This window comes from Haemaphysalis longicornis, unplaced genomic scaffold (assembly GCF_048455015.1).
Source record: "Haemaphysalis longicornis isolate Haplotype H1 unplaced genomic scaffold, Haemaphysalis longicornis Haplotype H1 scaffold_8, whole genome shotgun sequence".
Classification (NCBI taxonomy): domain Eukaryota; kingdom Metazoa; phylum Arthropoda; class Arachnida; order Ixodida; family Ixodidae; genus Haemaphysalis; species Haemaphysalis longicornis.
In genome coordinates, this window is record NW_027526445.1 from 77,446,490 (window position 1) to 77,469,103 (window position 22,614).

Sequence of the window (22,614 nt, forward strand, 5' to 3'; positions counted from 1 at the left end):
AACCCAGCCGACTTTAACTCAAACTGTCGAGAACTCAAGACCGCCCTCCTGAATAAAAAATACGCGGAAAAAGTTATCGAAAAACGCTATTGGGCGAGCCCACCAATTAGACCGTAACGAAATCTGTAAGAAAAAAGCCCCGAACGGGAACCCGCAAACTAACTTAGTTTTAACCCACTCATCCTCCGCTCCAAGAGTGTCAACCGTGTTAAAAAAACATCACAATATCATGATGCAAAGTGACCGTTGAAAAAGCATATTCCCCGGACCACCACGCGTTGTCTACCGGCGTAATAAGAATTCAGGTGACTTTCATACTAACTCTCGTATCAACCGACTGGCAATTACTGGCTGGATGCCCTGCAATAAACCCCGATGTAAAGTATGCCCACACGTGACCACTACACAGCGCGCCACCAGCACGGCTTCAGACTACTACGTAAATATAAAAGGTAACTTTAACTGTGACTCCGCTAATGTGGTATATCTTCTAGAGTGCACTGTTTGTAGGCATCAATATATCGGCCAAACAAAAACGCCCTTCCGAATACGGTTCAATAATCACAACTCTCATGCAAAAAGCTACCCTTATTTCCCCCTGTCAAGACATGTGAACAGTCCCGGGCATGCATTTGAACATCTTAAAGCAACAAATTTAGAATCCGCCTTCAAAACGCACCACGACCGCGAGGTTTGGGAATCTTATCTCATTTATAAGTTTGGGTCAGCCACACTTGGGATTAATGAAAGTTACGGAAAACTAACGTGCTTATCCCTCGATTAAAATTGGCAGCTTCATAATTTTTATAACTATGTTCATTATTCCTACCCTTGAGTTTCCCATTAGACTTCACACAAACTCTCCTAATAAAGCAGCTTTATTAGCCTAATGCGGCTTAACAATGTAACTTGTCCTGGGGAAGGAGGCCTCGTTCCGACCACCACTTAAGAATGTTGAACTCTTTGTGATCTATTACTGTTTAACCTTTTGTGACAATACCTATTTCCTGTTCAGTTGCTAGCTTCTGTGAAATGCTCTGTTGTGCCCCGTATCTATTCTCTTGACCCGCGGGGGCACACCCATCTTCGCTTCCCCCGAACCAGTCTCCTCAGTCACTGAATACCTTCCTGTATACTCTTCCCTTTCTTTTCAAACCGCGGTTGTTCAGTTTCCCCCATTGTCTGAACTTGCAGCCCACGCGGCATACCTTGACCGGTCATGGTGCAACATTGAACGATGCTTTGTTAACAAGACACCTTTCTCTCTCTCGCTCCCCCCCCCCCTTTTTTTTGGTTTTTGTTGTTGTAACATAGGCGTAGCCCGACTGTATGCATACTCTCCATTTCCGAAACAATTTCCGCAGCTTCTCACAGTTTTCTGCAAACCCATATAAAAATTGTGTTCTAAATGTCTGAAACAGCACAATGATGTAACTTTACTGTGATGAAGGCAAGTCCCGTTGCCGCTACGTAAGTAAACATTGTTTGTTATAGTTCTTGCTGTGTATCCGACTCTTTACTTATTCTATTTCTGCGCGCTTTGTGAGTTTATCCTGCTCTTGATTTAGATTTATATATATATATATATATATATATACATATATATATATAAGTAAAGAGTCGGATACACAGCAAGAACAATAACAAACAATGTTTACTTACGTAGCGGCAACGGGACTTGCCTTCATCAGAGTAAAATTACATGATTTTGCTGTCGCCAACATTTTGAACACATTTCTTATATAGGTTTGCATAAAACTGTGAGGAAGAGCGATAAATGTTTCGGAAATGGGGAGTGTGCATACAGTCAGGCTACGCCTATGTTACAACATCAACAAACAAACAAGAAAAATAAAAAGGGGGGGGAGTGAGAGAGAGAAAAAGGGGTCGTTGTAACAATGCAGCGTTCAAGGTTGCACCATGACGGGTCAACGTATGCCGCGCGGGCTGCAAGTTCAGACAATGGGGGAAACTGGACAACCGCGGTTTGAAAAGAAAGGGAAGAGTATACACTGAGGTATTCAGTGACTGCTGAGACTGGTTCGGGGCGACGCGAAGATGGGTGTGCCCCCCGCTGGTCAAGAGGATAGATAGGGGGCACAAAAGAGCATTTTACAGAAGCTAGCAATTGAACAGGAAATAGGTGGGGTCACAAAAGGTTAAACATGAATACATCACAAAGAGTTATGACAGCGACTTTCCAAATGACAGCGACTTTCAAAAGTCGCTGTGACTCCGCCTTCAAACTGCGCCTTCAAGAATCCGCCTTCAGAACGCACCACGACCGCGAAGTTCGGGAATCTTATCTCATTTATAAGTTTGGGTCAGCCACGCTTGGAATTAATGAAAGTTACGGAAAACTAACGTGTTTATCCCTCGATTAAAATTAGCGGCTTCATAATTTTTATAACTATGTTCATTATTCCTACCCTCGAGTTTGCCATCAGAATTCGCAGAAACTCTCCTAATACAGCAGCTTTATTAGCCTAATGCTGCTCAACAATGCCATTTGTCCTGGGGAGGGAGGCCTCGTTCCCACCATCACTTAAGAATGTTTAACTCTTTGTGATCTATTCATGTTTAACCTTTTGTGACCCTACCTATTTCCTGTTCAATTGCTAGCTTCTGTGAAATGCTCTTTTGTGCCCCCTATCTATCCTCTTGACCAGCGGGGGGCACACCCATCTTCGCGTCGCCCCGAACCAGTCTCAGCAGTCACTGAATACCTCAGTGTATACTCTTCCCTTTCTTTTCAAACCGCGGTTGTCCAGTTTCCCCCATTGTCTGAACTTGCAGCCCGCGCGGCATACGTTGACCCGTCATGGTGCAACCTTGAACGCCGCATTGTTAACACGACCCCTTTTTCTCTCTCTCGCTCCCCCCCCCCCTTTATTTTTCTTGTTTGTTTGTTGATGTTGTAACATAGGCGTAGCCTGACTGTATGCACACTCCCCATTTCCGAAACATTTTCCGCTCTTTCTCACAGTTTTATGCAAACCTATATAAGAAATGTGTTCAAAATGTTTGCGACAGCAAAATCATATAACTTTACTCTGATGAAGGCAAGTCCTGTTGCCGCTACGGAAGTAAACATTGTGTGTTATTGTTCTTGCCGAGTATCCGACTCTTTACATATACTATTTCTGCGCGCTTTGTGAGTTTATCTTTATATATATATATATATATATATATATATATATATATATATATATATATATATATATATATATATATATATATATATATATATATATATATATATATATATATATATATATCCTTAACTATAGCCTATGGTGCAGCAACGACTCAAACCGGGCTGTACCAACTGCGCACAGTAGTAATAGAAGAAACGTCGTATTCGGGAGAGGGGTGCGCGCTTGCTCTGACCGTTCTTCCCACGTTCCTGCCTCTTGCGGTCCTGTGTGCAAGCATGCACAACAATACACGTCCCCTGAACCTATCGCTTGATTCGACACCCCTGCGCATTGCGGCCGCGGCGCGCAGCTTCGCACAACACAGCGCGGTCATCCGCACAGCAGCTCCAGTGATTGCCTCCCTTTTACCCGTCGCGGCAGAAACACGGTGCAGAATAGGGGCCCTCTACCCCAGCGAAGCCGCTGCCCCATAGCCTGGCATGGCATGCCATCACGACAATAATGACGGGAACACGAGACCCTTACAGTGCAGAAAAAAACTTTCTTTACAGGTGACCTATCTGGTCTCATAGTCACAATGAAAAACAAGATTTATTCTATCAGGGCACCTGGGGCCGCCCATTGTAAACGGTTGGTCCCCGGCTGAACCGGTAGAGTAAACAGTCTTACGATTTTTGTCAGACTATTCAATCACCCACACCGACACACACACACGCAGGCACGCACACACACACACACCCACGTACGCACGCACACCCGCACGCACGCAAGCTCGCACACACAAGAACGCACGCATAAATACAAACGCACACTCACGCACACGCACATGCACATGCACACGCACGCACACACGCACCCGCAAACACTCCCACACACAAACGCATGCACTCACGCAAGCACGCACACGCACACACACGCCTAAACGCGCGCACACAAACACACGCACACACACGCACGCATGCACGTGCGCACGCAGGCACGCAGGAACACACACACACACACACACCAGCACGCATGCCCGCACGCACAGGCGCACGCGCGCGCGCACACGCACTAATATATTGTGATGGAAATACTGGCTATTCATCGGTTTTGGGGGTCGGAAAAATGACACAGGCACTTGAGAAGTATGTAGGAGACAAATATGCATATTTGTGAAGACGAGACGAGTTATTGAAAATGACGTTATAGTGAAAACAAGAACACGACGAGCACGGGTGTTTAAGATTGCAGCGCCGGCTAAACATCCTCAGGTAGTCAAAATTAATATAATTAAAAAACGCAATAGTGGATGAAACGTGCCACGTGCTATGCTGCAATCAATTTCAATGCGTTTGTACGACCTGATGGTCAGGTCGTGGCTGGTAGCTTCGCACGGAGAGCAAGCCGTCGCACAGTTGTGTTCCCGGTTTCAACGCTATGAATAGAGCAGCTAGTATACAGATGAGCCACTTCAGCCAAGCTACGTTTTTGGAGTCCCCAGGACGGCCAGAGGAGACAAGGGCTGCCCCATTTAATTTGCCGTCATCATCTTCTAGCAAATTCTTCACGAATGCCGTTCAATATTCTCCCTGTTCCTCGGTCAATTTTGTGCTGCAGGACTTTCCGTGCAGTGTGAGCTAACTGAAGGGAGTGGGGGGAATAATTCCCCGATCAGACATCAACTGTTTTGATCATAGCTAACAGTACCTGTAGAATGGCCACCAAGGAGAGGTCGTGAATATTATGGCAGCAGTTACTCAAAATTCAAATTAGCAATCAGATGATATTCAGCCCAAAAGTCTAACCAGTGAGCACCGAATTATCAAATGTTACCTCATTTTTGCCCTCACCGTGAATACATGATTGGAACAACCGGTGAAAATAACTACATCCTCGCGGCTAACGTATTCCTTGCCCATAATTCCTACTGAAACACACGTGGATGAGCACTGTGGTTTTGGTTGGTGTCGAAAGTTGGAAGAACTTCGGTATCCCCCAAAATTTATAAGGAAACTTCTTAGTAACGAGTTCACTATGATTAATTTTCTGCAATGTTTAAATTAGATTTGGGTCTTCAAAACATTTGCTACTTTAACTTTGGGGTTGCGAAGCTGGAGTTTTCTCTCGGCTTGTATAAGGGTAATGGGCATAGCGGACGCCGCGGGATTTCATTTTGGCATATCCATGGTATCATTGTGCGGCATACGTTTCCTGAGGGAGCCTGCAGTATACTTCTGGGTCCAAATAATGATCTTAACCATCTGCCGTGCTCCGTAGGCAAACATATCATGACTGCTCAGGTTGGTGCCCATTGGTTACTCAGCATGACAGAATCGCCATAAATCATGTCGCCACAGTGATTGCCGAATCAGGCCTACGCCGTTAAGACAAATATAACCTTATCATCAAGGAGGAAATTTCTGAGTCTTAACAACACTTCGCTTGCAGTTTCGAAGTGGGCACCCCAAGAAGAGGTTTTGTAGGGCCCTGGTCGTTTTATTTGTTGTGTAGAGAGAGGATGTTTTTGCACTTCCAGAAATTTTTCAAATATTAATGGAGCTCGCAAGAAAGAGTAACAATGATGGGTTGTATTTACAGCAATGGGGAAATGCGAAAAAACTTGCACAGCCAAAAAATAAGGCACCTTTCCTTCAACGCACTACAATGGTTAAACAGGAACCTTTCTTGAAACGCATTTTTTGTAGTCCCGCAATTTTTCCGAACCGCTTCAACCATATCTAAATGGAGCAGTTCGATAAACCTCAGCTTTATAACCCGAGGACCCAGGTTATATTCGGGTTAAGGGAAGAGTTTTGGTTTTGTTTACGTTCGGCGTTTAAGGGTTACAGATTCCGCCAAGGCGAACACCAAAGCTTCGCTTTAAAAAAGACAACCAAATGGCCGTGCTCACGTATTTGCATCAGATGGAGGAAAAGAAGCGGGGCGGTTTTACTGCAACACTTCCACGTTCATCAGTCAGCGACGTGTGTGGCGGGGTGTGGTGTAATCCGGCTTCATTCGAAGCGGCGCCAGTCAACAAGGCGAAGTTACTGCTCTAACAGGGCAGCAGACACAGCGTCACGCCAACCGTGGTGGGTGAAGGGACAATTCTGGCCGGGGACTGAAATGCTGCTCACGATGGACCCAACTGGCGTGACTAGAACCACGGGTAGCGCCCTACAACTCCACTAGAACTGTGTTCCCGTGGGCAATCCATGACAGGTAGTACAGATTCCAGAGGTCGTCTGGTTCGGCAATCAGACCACCGCCGAGGCCATGCATTGTCACCATTTTTCGATACTCTGGTTCTCAACCATCACATGTAGGTTTCTGGATCCGTGAGATGGAATCCCAAAATTTGCTTTGCTCCCGATATAAACATCGCATTCAAAACGTTTCCACAAGGAGTATAGCCTCACTTGAGATTAGTGGCCACCTACTCAGGGTGATGACAACAAACAGGGCCAAAAACATTCCCCGAGACTGGTGTAATTAGTAATACAGTTTCACCCGAATAATACGATTATCAAGGGACCGCGACAAGGCGCCGTATGACCGGGGTATCGTATGACCAGGATGCGAGTTATTGCAGGCATAGGGGACGGTCCCACGAAAAAGGATGGGCTAATACCCTATGTACACGCTATATTTGGCGCGTTCACGCATGATTTGTGAACCTTTAGATGAAAACGTAAGTTACAAATGTAGAAACGCCAATGTTGTGCGGCCCGCATCCACCAGCTGCTGGTTGTAGCGGCCCGCATCCACCAGCTGCTGGTCCGTTATACAAGCTCGAGCGAGCTGGCGGGCCTCCTCCGCACGTTGAAGATATCCGTGTACGTCGGCGTTGAGGTCGTTGTCTTCTACGTGCAGAAGCATGGCGTCGAACATCGTAGTCGGCCTTCTACCGTAGACAAGCTCGAACGGTGTCAGCTGCGTCGTCTCCTGGATAGCCGTGTTGTACACAAACGTCACATACGGGAGCACTTCGTCCCAAGTCTTATGTTCAACGTCAACGTACATTGACAGCATATCGGCGATTGTCTTGTTCAGACGTTCTATTAGTTCGTTCGTTCGGGGGTGGTACGCCATCGTTCTTCGGTGATCCGTGTTGCTGTAGCGTAATACTCCTTGCATCAGCTCTGCAGTAAATGCCGTTCCGCGGTCTAAGATTAGGACTTCCGGGGCTCCATGTCCAGCACAACTTGGCCTGTAAAGAACTTTTCCACTTCTTGTGCATTCCTCCTCGGAAGAGCGGCGGTCTCTGCGTAGCGCGTCATGTAGTCTGTCGCTACGACAATCCACTTGTTCTGTGATCGTGACGTAGGGAACGGGCCTAAAAGGTCCATTCCAATCTGTTGAAATGGTCTCGATGGGACGGCGATCGGTTTCAGAAGTCCGGCGGGTCTTTTCGGCGGCGTTTTTCGTCGCTGGTAGTCACGGCAGCTCCGGACGTAATGGGTGACGTCAGAGGTAAGCCCGGGCCAGTAGTACTTAGCCTTGATTTTTCCAATAGTGCGGGCTGTGCCGAGATGTCCGGAAGACGGGTCGTCGTGGCACGCTTCCAAAATTTCGTCACGAAGGTCCACGGGGACGACGAGAAGGTAATTCGCTCTTGTTCCGGGGCTGAAATTCTTCTTCACGAGGACGGAGTTTTTCAGGCTGAATGCTGGTAAGCTGCGTTTGAAGGTCCTAGGAACGGCAATTTTGCATCCCTCGAGGTACTCGATTATGACGCGTAAGTCGGGGTCGGCACGCTGCTGGGCGGCTAGGTCGCTCTCCGTCACGATCCCGAAGAATGCGATGTCTTCATCAGAGTCTTGTGGTGGTGGGTTGACGGGGGCGCGGGACAGGCAGTCGGCGTCGGTGTGTTTCCTGCCGCATTTATAAACGACTGTAACGTCTAACTCCTGCAGGCGCAAGCTCCACCGCCCAAGACGGCCAGAGGGGTCCTTCAAATTGGCGATCCAACACAGCGCATGGTGGTCTGTTACAACCTTGAATGGCCTTCCATGGCCGTATGGGCGAAATTCCATGGCCGTATAAATGGCCGTATGGGCGAAATCTTGAAATCACCCATATAATAGCCAGGCACTCTTTCTCGGAGGCAGAATAGTTTTTCTCCTCCTCCGACAGACCACTGCTGGCATAGGCGATTATCCTTTCGCAGCCGCTTTGCTTTTGAACAAGGACGGCACCCAAGCCTATATCACCGGCGTCCGTGTGCATTTCCATTTCGGCATTTTCGTCGAAATGAGGGAGCAGGGGCGGGCTTTGCAGGCATTTTTGCAGCTCGCAGAATGCTTTTTCTTTGTCGTTTTCCCAGCTGAAAAGGGTGCTATCTTTCGCCAAGCGCGTGAGTGGCTCTACAATGCGTGCGAAGTTTGCGACGAAGCGCCGGTAGTATGCGCACAGCCCGAGAAATCTTCGTACGCCCTTCTTGTCTTTCGGCATAGGGAAGTTCGCAATGGCTGAAGTTTTTGCCGGGTCAGGTAGGACTCCCGCGGCGTTGACGACGTGGCCCAAGAACTTGAGTTCCTCGTATGCGAAACGGCACTTTTCAGGCTTCAGCGTCAACCCCGACGTACGAATGGCCTCGAGTACACACTCCAACCTTGCCAGGTGTTCGTCGAAAGTCCGGGCGAATACGACTACGTCGTCCAGGTATACGAGGCAGGTGTGCCACTTAAGGCCAGCTAGCACAGTGTCCATGACTCTTTGAAACGTCGCTGGTGCTGTGCACAGGCCAAACGGCATCACCTTGAACTCGTATAGGCCGTCTGGGGTTATAAATGCAGTCTTCTGTCGGTCTCTCTCGTCCACTTCAATTTGCCAGTAGCCGGTCTTCAGGTCCATCGATGAGAAGTACTTCGCGTGGCAGAGGTGGTCGAGGGCGTCGTCGATTCGGGGGAGGGGGTACACGTCCTTTTTCGTGATTTTGTTCAGTCGCCGGTAGTCAACACAAAACATTAAAGTGCTGTCTTTTTTCTTTACAAGTAGCACGGGTGCAGCCCAGGGGCTGTTTTATGGCTGTATAATGTCGTCGCTGAGCATGTCGTCGACTTGAGTCAGGATGGCTTCCCGTTCGTGTGAAGAGACGCGGTAGGTGACTGTCGGGTAGGTCGGGTTCCATCTTCGGTTATTATTCGGTGCTTCGCTAGAGGGGTGTGACGTAGTTTTGCGCTCGACGAAAAACATTTGCTATAGCGACGCAGCAAAGCCAATAATTTGTTCCGTTGTTCTTGCGGTAGCGCCTGATTCACATCGAAGGGCTGCGGAAGCATGAAGGTTTCTACGGGTGTGTGTTCAAAGTCGGCGACCGCGATCACGTGACTTGCTTCTTGCGTTTCTTCGAGGAATGCAATTGCCGCGCCCTTGTTTATATGCTGGTACTCTTCGGTGAAATTAGTGACCAAAATGTGGGATTGGTGTTCCTTGAAGCGCGCAATGCCTCTTGCGACCGACACACCACGGTCAAGAAGCACCCTTTGATCAGTGTCTACGATAGCGTCGACGTCAGCAGCAGCATCTTCCCAGTAGACTGCGACCATCAAGCTTGCGCGCGATGGCAGGGTGACATGATCATCGGCAATCCTTACAGCAGCACGTAGTTCGGGGTTCCGTTCCGGCGTCATGGAGTGATTGGGGGAAAAAGTTATTGACTTGGTCTGCAGATCGATTATTGCAGCGTTGTCCATCAAAAAGTCCATTCCAAGAATTAGGGTCGCGTGAGCAGTTAGGCAGAATGACGAACGCCGCAGGTTACGTTGTGCGTCTATGGTGACGCGCAATGTGCACGTTCCACTTGGCGTCACGAGGTGGCCTCCTGCTGTGCGTATGTGCGGACCGTCCCATCTGGTCCATAACTTTCTTCAGTTTAGACGCAAATGGTCCGCTCATTACCGAATAGTCAGCTCCCGTGCGATGAGGGAGACTACGTCAAAGCCGTCGATGGACACCTTGACGTCAGATGCAGTCTTTCTCGAGTTCCGGGTTCGTTGGGGCGTCATATCTCTGCTTGTACGTGTTGACGGTCGGGCACTGTGCATCGTCGTTGTCGTCGTCTTCTCAACGGACGTCTCGGTCAGGTCGGGTACGCGTCGCGCCGTGTAGCTGTCGTCGTGTTCATGAGTCTCGTCAAGGCTAGGTCGGGTCGTCGGGATGAGGGCATGTCGTGAATCACTGTCTTCGGCGCGTCCTTGCATCGTTGGAGTGTTTCCAATATTTCGCCGTAGAGCAGCTTCACCTCCAGAAGTTGCTGCTTTTATTTTCCCCCGAGTGGGCTGGGGTACCTTCCACGTGCGAAATCAGCATTGCTACGGCGGTTAGGCGACGGTCATGGGTAGGGCGACGGCGATGGGTGTGAGCGCGCTGGTCCTCGGTTGGTGTTGGACAGGTATTCGTTGATCTCAGTAGGGCGCTAGCCGGCTCGGGGGCGTGGGGCGTCGACGGAGAAACAACGCAGTGCGAGTCTACTGTACGGGCAGCGACGATAGATGTGATCGGCTTCTCCGTAATGGTAGCACAGCGGACGATGATCTGGCGTTTGCCAAACGTCAGTCTTCCTCGGCGTCTGGGTTTGGGCTGTGTATGGCGGTACGGTCGACGACGGCGGGGCCGACGAACAGCCGCGGAATAGGTCATCGCCTGTGGCTCGCGGGGTGCCTCGGATGGCATAAAAGTGCCCAAAGCGTGTGGAACCTCTTCACGGATGACGTCAGTCAGGGAAGCCACTTGAGGTTGCGGCGTCGTCGGAAAAAGCTTCCGAAGCTCCTCCCTGACCACTGCTCGGATGGCCTCACGCAATGTGTCGGAGCTTGTAGCCCCGGCACCGATCGTCTCGGATACCAGCACGTTGACCGGGCGATCGTACTGCCTCGTTCAAACTTCCAGCGTCTTCTACATCGTGGCCGCCTCAGACGCGAATTCGGCCACCGTCTTGGGAGGATTGCGGACAAGGCAAGCAAAAAGCTCCTGCTTTACCCCTCGCATGAGAAACCTTAGTTTCTTTTCTTCTGTCATCTCCGGATCCGCACGTCGAAACAACCTCTTCATCTCCCTAACAAAGATCACTACCCCTTCGTTGGGGTGCTGCGTTCGAGTTTCAAGTAAAAGCGCTGCGCGCTCTTTTCTGACCACGGTAGTGAAGGTCTTAGTGAACTCGCTTATGAACTGAGCCCAGTTTATCAAGGAGCTCTCGTCGTTCTCGAACCAAGTGCGAGCCGAATCTTCCAAGTAAAAGAAAACATGCCGAAACGTTTCTGCGTCGTCCCACCTCTTGAATTGCCGGACGCGCACCAGTTTCTCCAACCATTCTTCTGGGTCTTCTGCGGGGGCTCCTCGGAATGATGGCGGTTCCCGTGGCTTCTGCAGAACGACAGGAGGATTGGCTTGGTTGAGCATGGTGCTGGTTGCGACGTCTTTCTTCTTCGTCTTCTCCGGCAGTAGACCGAACTCGGGTGGTAAATCTTGCACGCGGAGGCTGGCTCTTGTTGGACTGGCTTGGCGGCTTGGTTGTAGTGGGCATGAAGGGTGCGTACCCAGCACCTCCACCAGATGTCACGAAGCCAAGGACGACGCAGTTGTCTTGAAGGAGAAACAAGTTTATTGGAGCGAACTTGTGCTCCCCTAAAAATTCAAAAGAATACAGAGGCGGCGAAGCAGCGGTCAACAAAGTGACTTTCGTCGGCGAGCGTCGCAGAATCGAATGCCCCGGAGTCCGCACTGCAGGCTTTTTATCTTTCGGGGCGCGTGGTTCTCGAAACGTCGATTCACAACGAGAACGTAGTAGATTCAATAAAATTATTCTGGGCTGTCCACGTTAGATCGGAATGCTCTCCCTATCACAACAGATAACACATGCAGCACCGAAAGAAAGAATGGAAGACGCGCTTCCCTTGGCGCAGAGATAACACAGACCGGCGCAGCCGGGCGGTAAAAGCAAAACCCCAATAAACAAACCCAATGTATGGTTCGCGGCAATATATATAACCCCAGCACGGCACCCTACGCGCGCGATTCTAGGGCATCGTGCGTGTGCAAATTGAGGGAGAAAAACCGAGTATAAAACTGCCAAGGCTAAGCGAAACGAACGACAGTACAAGGCAGAGATAAAAAAAACACAGTACTCCCGCACACGGTGGAGACACCGTTTGAGCGGTCCCGTGCTGCCTCCATTGGGTCAAAACGCTCAACACATAGCATTTATCGTTTCGAACAAGATCCAGCCACTTAAAAAAAAGGGATTGTAAATCTGAGATCGATTGAGAATAATTTGGCCATACGGCTGGTTCCCCCCAGTAAGTGCAGGTGGTGGGACTGGCCTGCTCCTGTGAGGGATTAAAAAAAAACATCCCCCTCGCGAGGGGCACGATCAAATGCACAGCATTTCCGAGGGGGTGCGCCGGCAAGTCGTATGGATTACGTATTGGTTGTTGGTTTTCTTGTTACACGCTGCACGTCATCAAATTTGCGGTGGGCTACAGCGGGATGTCCCGGCAGCACGAGACGCGACCAGCGCTGCTGGTCTCTCGATCATAGTCTCGATCGCGGGACCTGTGTCGCCATCTTGCGGAGGCGCGTGACAACTTATGGCGGGTCTCTCGATCATAGTCTCGATCGCGGAACCTGTGTCGCCATCTTGCGGAGGCGCGTGACAACTTATGGCGCTTTCGAAACAAACCATAAATGAGTGAAGGATATAAGGCGCTATCGGTGCATCGAAATCCGTGTTGGTTGCGTGGCTCAATCGGTAGTGCGCCCGGCACTTGCCGTTCCGCCCGCGCCGTCATGGGTTCGAATCCGGGCGCCGGAAACTGTTGTTTCTTTTATAGTGTAGTGGCCTGGCTGCGGACTAGGCCGAACGCCGCGTGACATTGTGAGTTACTAAAATGCTATGCATTTAAAAGATAATTTGATTCAAACTTCGCAAGTAAACAGTGTTGCGGCGAAAATTATAGCGCGGTCTTGCTACAGTAACTTGGGGCGTTGGGCATCAAGCGACCGAAAATGGTGGTGCCAACGTACCCGTATCTGCATCCTTGCGGCGGACGCGCGTGAATTCAGGAACTCTATCATACAAAGGAGCAGACTGAACAAGCGAATTTAAGCGACTGATACTCAGAGATATAGGGAGAAAGAGACTACCATGAAAGCAAAAAAACATCGATCGAGTGGGCGGGGAAAGCGGCCTTTCAGTAATTGCGGCAGGGTTGCCCCGTATGTGTTCTCCCGTTCGTCGGCGAATCAACGGCCGCTTCAAATTCACGGTCCGCCTGCAACCGCAACTTCGACTTCACGCGTTTGGCGCGTTGGCGTACTCCTGCCGCTTGGCGCCGTCGCTGGTTCACTCCGGCTCACGAGTACCTGATTGATTGCTTGCGGTTTTCAGCAAGAGGTCTGGCCATCCTGCGGACCTTTGCGCATAAAGCAGCGTCAAACCGGGGTTAAGAAGAATTGTCAGGACAAAGCGGTGAAGTGGTGTAAATTATGGGGAAAACGCCGGTTTATTCACACCACGGTCTGTCGTATTAGGCGGACCGCGTGAACCCGGGCGTCATATATTCGGGATTTAAATGCATGGATTCTATGAGGAGTTTTCCGGAACCGCGGTGATCCCTCCTAAGAAGGGGGTCGTCGTATGTCCTGGGACCGTATCAAAGGGGTTCCACTGTACCAAATGAGCAAAAACAAAACTGAATAAGAAGGCCAACAAGATAGCGGGTGCACAAAGCTAGCTTTTGTCCTATGGCTGCAAGAAATTGCGTAATACAACCACTTTTAGAAGAACCTATTTAAACACAGAGATAGCCTGCATATCATCCGCGGCTCAGAATTCCCATTAAATCGTATTCCAGTATTCCTCCACCTATGTTTATTGAACACATTCTACCCAAGCTGCAATAATTCCAGAGATATGCTGCATGGCCCGTGTAAATTTTGCATAGTAAACTTACAATTTTTTGAAGAATCCATAAACCTCCTATGCATCGGGCGTATGTATTATTGGCGATGCAATGTATGCCTTGTCGACTCTGTGATCACGTCATTGCTAAATACTGCTGAAGTCGGCAGGGAGTCAAACATTTTTTTTCATAAGGGATATAATCTAGAACGGTGTTTGAACATTATTCGACTACCTGTTTGAGAGTCTGAATATGGCCAAATATAGGAATCTCACCTAAAAGAATAGTTTTCTCATTGCTGTTGAAGGTCTGAAGTAGTAATATTTTGTTGATTGATTGATTGATTGTTAGGTTTAACGCGCCGACGCAACGCAGGCGATGAGGGGCGCCGTAGTGGATGGCTCCGGATTAATTTTGACCACCTGGGGTTCTTTATCGTGCGCCAAAATCTCGTACACATGGGCGTTTTTGCTTTTCGCCTCCATCAGAAAAGAGGCCGCCGCGGCCGGAAATCGAACCGGCGACCTTGTGCTCAGCAGCGCAACGCCTTAGCCACTGAGCCACAGCGGCGGGTGCAGTAATATTTTGTTGAAACTTTGTAAATACTACCGAGGTAACTGATAAAAGGCTCATGGGGTTGAATATTTTAGGTTTTTGGGGCCAGCTTTCATATGTGGAGTAAGAACATTCGCGTGTTCTACGCGTTTGTCACCGTCAGAGAACTCAGGCACTGCGACCATAGGTCTGCATGCTTTGGAAGCAAAAGGTCCCCACCAAGCCAGAATATGCCGGCCGCAATGCCCCTATCTCCTGCAGCAAAAATTATTTTAGACCCTCGGTTTCTGGCTTGCATTTTGTTGGTACGAAAGTACATTTTATGATGCTGATCGAAACCTTCGAATCGAGGAGCGAGTTATAGGATTCCTAACTAATATTCATAGGTAACACGACTGAGAGGTAACATTTATTGCTGCAGCAACATCGCGAAAATTCTCTACAAGAAGAAAGAAGGGTTTTGATCAGTTGGTTGAAACACAAGGGTGACACATCTTATGATACTGTTTTTTTCATGCATGGATGGTTATTCACAGGGCATTACTTCGGTAATACCATGTTAAAGATTAATGGTTATGGCTTCTGCAGGACGAGGTTTTCGGGCAACGGAGCTCTCATGAGGGAACCTAAGGAATAGCTGCAAACAATTTTCAGAATATGCAGTGACAGATTGTGGCTCTCCGGTAAACAAATGTAACAATAAAAATTAATTATCACTGAAAACCCCAATTTCTCCCCGAACGTACTCTTCTCAGCTTTAAAAAGGCTCCCAGTGCTGATTCCAATGACAAGAAAGAAATACTGCACCGAATAAATATTGCTATCCTCGGCAAGCACTTCTAAATAAGGAATCGTACACTGAAAAAAAACAATACATGCAGAAAGTTTTGACTTCAAGGGCCAACCAGCTAGTCAAACGGCTACGGCTACTCAAGAAACTAGCTGAAATCACAAGATGGGCTGTTACAAGGGGGTGAAGGAATTTTAATAATTTCGAAGAAATAATGTGGGGACTATCGTTATATGAGTGGTGGCAGGTTCATACTGGAGGCCTTCGTCCAGCAGCTAACTTGGATAGAACGGTGACGAAATACTCTTGCAGGGCTAGACCGGCGCTGGCAATGAAAGGCAGAATACCTGGCAGGAATAACCCTGCAGCTGCAATCAATCGAGCGCTTTTAGCTGAATTTTTCTTGCAGGCATGTAAAATTATTCCATTTTATACTACAAAAAAGCATTAGTAGCAGCGTCATCAGCACCCCCTTATGTGCATTCCTGTGTATTTTCAGAATTAGGGGTGCACACTATAGAAATAAAAAAGAAGACGCAGCAGCCTTTTATGACGACTGCACATACTCAGCACATAACTTCTACACTGCCGTTTGCGGTGCTTGCAGTAATGAACGTGGCTGCGTTAAGCGACGAGGTTCCCACTGAGTTGTGGATAATAGCATCCCTCCTTTTCTATTGTACTGGCGGTTGCCTGAAAATGTGTGTAAAAAGTATCAGAACGCGCCATCTACTCCTTTAAAAGATCTGTTACTGTAAAGCAAAGTTACCTTTGTGCAACAATCTGTCCAGTTCGCAAATTAACTTATTTTGTTTGATTTGATGCGGGTAATGTTGTAACCATGTGGAAATGTTCCGACTTTTCTAGAGCTTGAATTTCGTCTGTGGAATTTAAAATATGGAATGAATTTTTGTAACTCACATTTAACCGGAGTTGGGCTTGTATAACGAAGAGACAACCATTGGCGACAAACGCGAGGAGTGGATCCTGGAGCCGAAACTGAACATGTGTGAGCTCCACGATTGAATAAAACCATTTTCTGGCGGAGGAAATATCTAGAGAATCGCCAAAACACGACGGCTTTAGGTGCACATTATGAAAAACCACTAGGAGAGGGAGGTCGTCATTACTTTTTATTACTCTATAGAACGTGTTTTGGGATGGAGGGAATACTTTTTAGATAGGTATGTAGGTTACTACCTGAAATATTTTTAAGTTTCGTCCACTGACCAAGTTCTGTTGTTCCTTGAAATGTTCCTTTTTTTTTCAGGTGACTCTTTTTGTCTCAAGAAAAAATCAATGAACATATTCGGCTTCAACCGTTATTTCTTTTATGATGCGAACAATGACAAATGCAGAGAAAAGAGAACAATTACACACAAGAAAACATTCTGGCCCTGGGACAACGCCTTTCAATCACGCGAAGCATGCCAGCGGGAGTGTGCGCCTTCTAAAATATTACCATATAGAAAGTTTGCATAAAAAAAAACTGGAAAAAGTTTCTTGTAAATGTTGAAAAACTGTTATCCAATAAACCGACACATTGGCGGAACAAGCACAATATATATATATATATATATATATATATAGAAATATATATATATATATATATATATATATATAAATATATATATATATATATATATATATATATATATATATATATATATATATATATATATATATATATATATATATATGTATAAAATTTTACTTTGCAGAATTTCCACGGAGCGATGTTTTCACGATGTACAGAAGCTTCTAACTTCATATAAGGCAAAAATGTGAACATAAATGTTCTAAATGTCGTCTTTAATAACCCTACATTCCATCCACGAAGAAAGAAAATGCTTCAATGTTTACGACCTTTTTTTTATATCGACGAAAAATTTGTAGATGAGTACGATATTGGTCTTTTTACCACAGCGTATAATAAAACACACTGAGCTTTTTCTACGAGCTGCTATCAAATATGCAGCCGTCTTTCGCCTGCCGAATTCAATGTTTTATGGCACTTTAGGTGTCCCCAAAGATGATCTACGTGTACTTGCGGAGGCGTTCAAAGTTTACTACTGTTTTGTTGGATCCTTTCCTCTGAGGTGGATAGAGTGCTTGTCAAATGTTTGCAGAAAAATTGCACCTAATAACAACCAGTACTGGTATAGGTCGTAGCAAAGTTGCATTCGCTGGAAATCTCAACGCCCCAAGGGAGTGGAGAAACCTCTGCAGACGATATATTTTTGTTGGTCTTGCTTTATTCTGCCTTTTCTGATTGTTAGGCCGATGTTGTACATTTACGTGAAAAAAGTTTACAGAAAAATTCAATAAACCAACTTAGTTTGCCCAACTTGGTTGACGAAGCAAATTGATATGGGAATAGGTTCATAACGAGAAACGTTATTCCATATTGAGAAAACTATATTTCACTGCAGAGTGGATTTTTATTGCGTAAACAAAGCGATTGATGTTTAATTAACTGAATACGGAACCCGTGCTGACGGAAAGCTTGGAGCAGCATATCGTACTGGTATCGCACTAAATATAGTACTGGTACGAGTGGGGCTTGCGTGGCGACTTGGAGATGGTTTAGGATGCATGTACCCAGTACATCCACCATATGTCACAAAGGCACAGCCAACGCAGTTGGCTTGAAGGAAAAACAAATCAGTTGGAGCGAACGTGTGCCCCCATAACAACTCAAAAAGCACACGGGCGGCGAAGCAGCAGTCAACAAATTGACATGGGATGGTGAGTGTCGCCGAATAAAATGCCACGGCTTCCACTCTGCGGGCATTTATGCTTCTTCGCGGGCCGTTCTAAAACGTTTAACTACATAAAAAAACTATGGAGATAAAAGAAGACGATTCTAGACTAGTGGTGTTGGGGCGAAGCATGCTGCTGATGCAAATGAAATTATCCGCGCGGCATAAGAAAGACCAGAACATGCGCTGCACAGAGCCCACCGCAGCAGGTCGGTAATTGAAAAGTTGCAAAAATATAAAACAACAAATGGAATGTATGTTCCTGGCAATATATATCTATGTATATAGATATATATATATGTATATATATATATATATATATATATATATATATATATATATATATATATATATATATATATATATATATATATATATATATATATATATATATATATATATATATATATATATATATATCTAGAGAAAGATAAACTCACAAAGCGCGCAGAAATAGTATAAGTAAAGAGTCGGATACACAGCAAGAACAATAACAAACAATGTTTACTTACGTAGCGGCAATGGGACTTGCCTTCATCAGAGTAAAGTTACATGATTATGGTGTCGCAAACATTGAACACATTTCTTATATAGGTTTGCATAAAACTGTAAGAAGGAATGGAAAATGTTTCGCAAATGGAGAGTGTGCATACAGTCAGGCTACGCCTACGTTACAACATCAACCAACAAACAAACAAAAAAAAAAAAAGGGGGGGGGGGCAAGAGAGAGAAAAAGGGGTCGTGTTAACAATGCAGTGTTCAAGGTTGCACCATGACGGGTCAACGTATGCCGCGCGGGCTGCAAGTTCAGACAATGGGGGAAAATGGTCAACCGCGGTTTGTAAAGAAAGGGAAGAGTATACAGCAAGGTATTCAGTGGCTGGGGAGACTGGTTCTAGGGGAAGCGAAGATGGGTGTGCCCCCAGCGGATGAAGAGAATAGATAGGGGTCACAAAAGAGCATTTCACAGAAGCTAGCAATCGAACAGGAAATAGGTAGGGTCACAAAAGGTTAAACATGAATAGATCACAAAGAGTTAAACATTCTTAAGTGGTGGTGGGAACGAGGCCTCCTTCTCCCGGACAAATGGCATTGTTGAGCCGCATTAAGCTAACAAAGCTGCTGTATTAGGAGAGTTTCTGCGAATTCTGATGGCAAACTCGAGGGTAGGAATAATGAACATAGTTATAAAAATTATGAAGCCGCTAAGTTTATTCGAGGGATAAGCACGTTAGTTTTCCGTAACTTTCATTAATTCCAAGTGTGGCTGACCCAAACTTATAAATGAGATAAGATTCCCGAACCTCGCGGTCGTGGTGCGTTTTGAAGGCGGATTCTAAAATCGTTGCTTTAAGATGATCAAATGCATGCCCGGGACTGTTCACATGTCTTGACAGGGGCAAATAAGGGCAGCTTTTTGCATGAGAGCGGTGATTATTGAACCGTATTCGGAAGGGCGTTTCAGTTTGGCCGATATATTGTTGCCTACAAACAGTGCACTCTAGAAGATATACGACATTAGCGGAGTCACAGTTAAAGTTACCTTTTATATTTACGTAATAGTCTGAAGCCGTGCTGGTGGCGCGCTGTGTAGTGGTCATGTGTGGGCATACTTTACATCGGGGTTTATTGCAGGGCATGCAGCCAGTAGTTGCCGGTCGGTTGATACGAGAGTTAGTAAGAAAGTCCCCTAAATTCTTATTACGCCGGTAGACAACGCGTGGTGGTTCGGGGAATATGCTTTTTAAGCGGTCACTTTGCATTAGGATATTGTGATGTTTTTTTAGCACGGTTGACACTCTTGGAGCGGAGGATGAGTGGGTTAAAACTAAGTTAGTTTGCGGGTTCCCGTTCGGGGCTTTTTTCTTGCAGATTTCGTTACGGTCTAATTGGTTGGCTCGCACAATAGCGTCGTCGATAACTTTTTCCGGGTATTTTTCATTCAGGAGGGAGGTCTTGAGTTCTCGACAGTTTGAGTCAAAGTCGGCTTGGTTTGAGCAAATTCTCCTAAATCGGTGGGCTTGGCTGTAAGGTATTGCTGTCTTGCAGTGTCTGACATGGCTACTTCGGAAGTGCAAATACTGCCGCGTGTCTGTCGGTTTTCTATACAGTTTAGTTTGAAGCCGACCTTGGAAGGTAGTAACGGTGACGTCCAGAAAGTTTACACTGTGTTCCGAATAGGAATGAGCAAGGGAAATACTAGGATGGGCTAGATTAAATTCCTCAATGAAGGTGAGGAGTTCCGCCTCACCGTGTTGCCAGATCATGAATATGTCATCAATATACCTTTTATAGTACATTGGCTTTAAATTTTGGGTGTCAAGAAAGTTTGATTCGAGGTGAGCCATAAAGATATTAGCGTAGTTAGGTCCGATTCGAGTTCCCATTGACGTTCCGCTGACTTGCACGTAATGAACTCCGTCGAACTCAAAATTGTTAAGTTCAAGAATAAGCCTAAGGAATGTTTGGAGAGCAGAAGAATCGATAGGTTTGTCGCACGATGACTGCTCATACGCAAGGGATACAGCGGCGATGCTATCTTCATGGGGGATGTTAGTATACAGTGACGCAACATCAAGGGTGACTAGAAGGCAGTTATCAGGAATTTCAATTTTTGAGATGTCTGAGAGAAAGTCATTGGTATCCTTAATGAAGGAGGGAAAGCTGGGCGGAATGTCGCAAATGAGATTATCCACATAGCGCGAGAGGTTTTCGGTAACAGTGCCAATGCCAGAAACAATGGGGCGCCCTGGGTTGTTCACCTTGTGAATCTTTGGGAGAAGATAGAATTTACCGGCTACTGGGCTTAAGGGGATCAGGGAACGAGCCGTGGTTTCATTTATTGTTTTATTTTTAACAAGCTCAGCAAGTTTATCTTTGACAATTTGCTTATAATCTTGAGTGGGATCATTGGGTAGTGCTTTATAGAACGTCGATACTGATAGTTGCTTATTGGCCTCGTTAACATAGTCGGTTTTGTCAAGGATTACGATTGCGCCTCCCTTGTCGGCAGGTTTAATAATTATGTCGGGACAGCTTGCGAGTTCCTCTAGGGCTTTCTTTTCGTTGGTAGTCAAGTTGTGGCGGAAAGAATTTTGTGTTTGGTATGCTTTTCGCACATCGCGTTGGACAGCTTTGATGTACATGTCGAGGCAACTATCACGCTGTGTGGGAGGGGTCCAGTGCTTATAGCTAGGTAGGGTTCTGCGGGCTTCTTCCGTCGCGGGGTGATCGTAGAAGTATTCTCGTAGCCTCATGTTTCTGGCGAAGTTATCTAAGTCCTTAAAAAGTTGAAATTCATCAAAACCACCAGTAGCCGGGCAAAAGTTTAGGCCCTTTGACAAGACGTTCATCTGAGCTGGGGAGAGGGTTATGCTTGAAAGGTTCATTACATTCCCGGTAAGGTTTTCTTTTGTGACGGTAGGCGAGGGAAAAATATTAGTACAGTGGTTTGACTGAACTGTTTGGGGTGCAGTAGTCGAAGCATTTATTACAGTCGTAGTGACATTATCGGCCGTATTGTCAGAGTTGGGGCAGTTACTAGTGCCGGAGCTTGTTAGGTTCTTACGCATGTGGCCAGTGTTAGAAATCTTATCTCGGTTAAACTTTCGGGCTTTTGTTCGGGATATGGCGGAGGCCGTCTTAGACTCGTAGTTGCTTAAAAGGTTTAACTCTCTTTTGATTAGTCCCTGACTAAGTAGTTCCTCTTTCTTTCGGAGAGAATGGGCCGTAGTTTCGTAGTGATTGAGGATTATTTCAGTTAATTGTAAAGATGCTTTATCGAGTACCTGTTTCCACTTATTCATGTTGGACGGGGAGAGTTCGGTAGTAGCAGGTTTTATTCTAATCCTAAGACCCCTGGGAGCGACCGCGGCAGTCAAGTACTGTGCAAGAGCGGAAACGTGCAATTCGGAACGTACGCGCTTTTCGGTGATTTTTCTTAGCTTTAAAAACTGTCTTGAAACGGGGAAGGAGGCCGCGTTACCTGTTTTTTCGTGTTGTAGTCAGTTGCTGCTATGCCGATTCTTTCGAAGGTTGTAAGGGCATGTGGCACGGAGGGCTGGATTTTGGACCCCGGAAGGTCCGGCGGACGCGCTGCTGTTGGTTTTCGTGGGCTCGGCGGTCGCTGAAGATGCGGAGGTTGGGCGTGGCATGCTGTTGGTGCGGCGCCGGTCAGGGAGCTTCTTAGTGTAGCCGCGAGCGTTCCCTCCGGGCGTTGTGGCCGCTGCAGGTTTGCCAGTAGAGGTTGGCATGTCGCTGGCGCGACGCTCGTCCGTGGACTTCGGGGTTGGGGCGCTGGCGCTCGCCCGGGGCGCCGTGGTTGTGGTGGATCTGGGGGGCGGTGGCGGTGGGCTGCTGGCACGACACTGCTCCGGGGTCCTTACACTGGATAGAATTGGAGGCAGTGGTGGGAAGTCGCTGTCATTTGGCAATATAGCCGGGGCTGCAACTGGGCCGGCGGT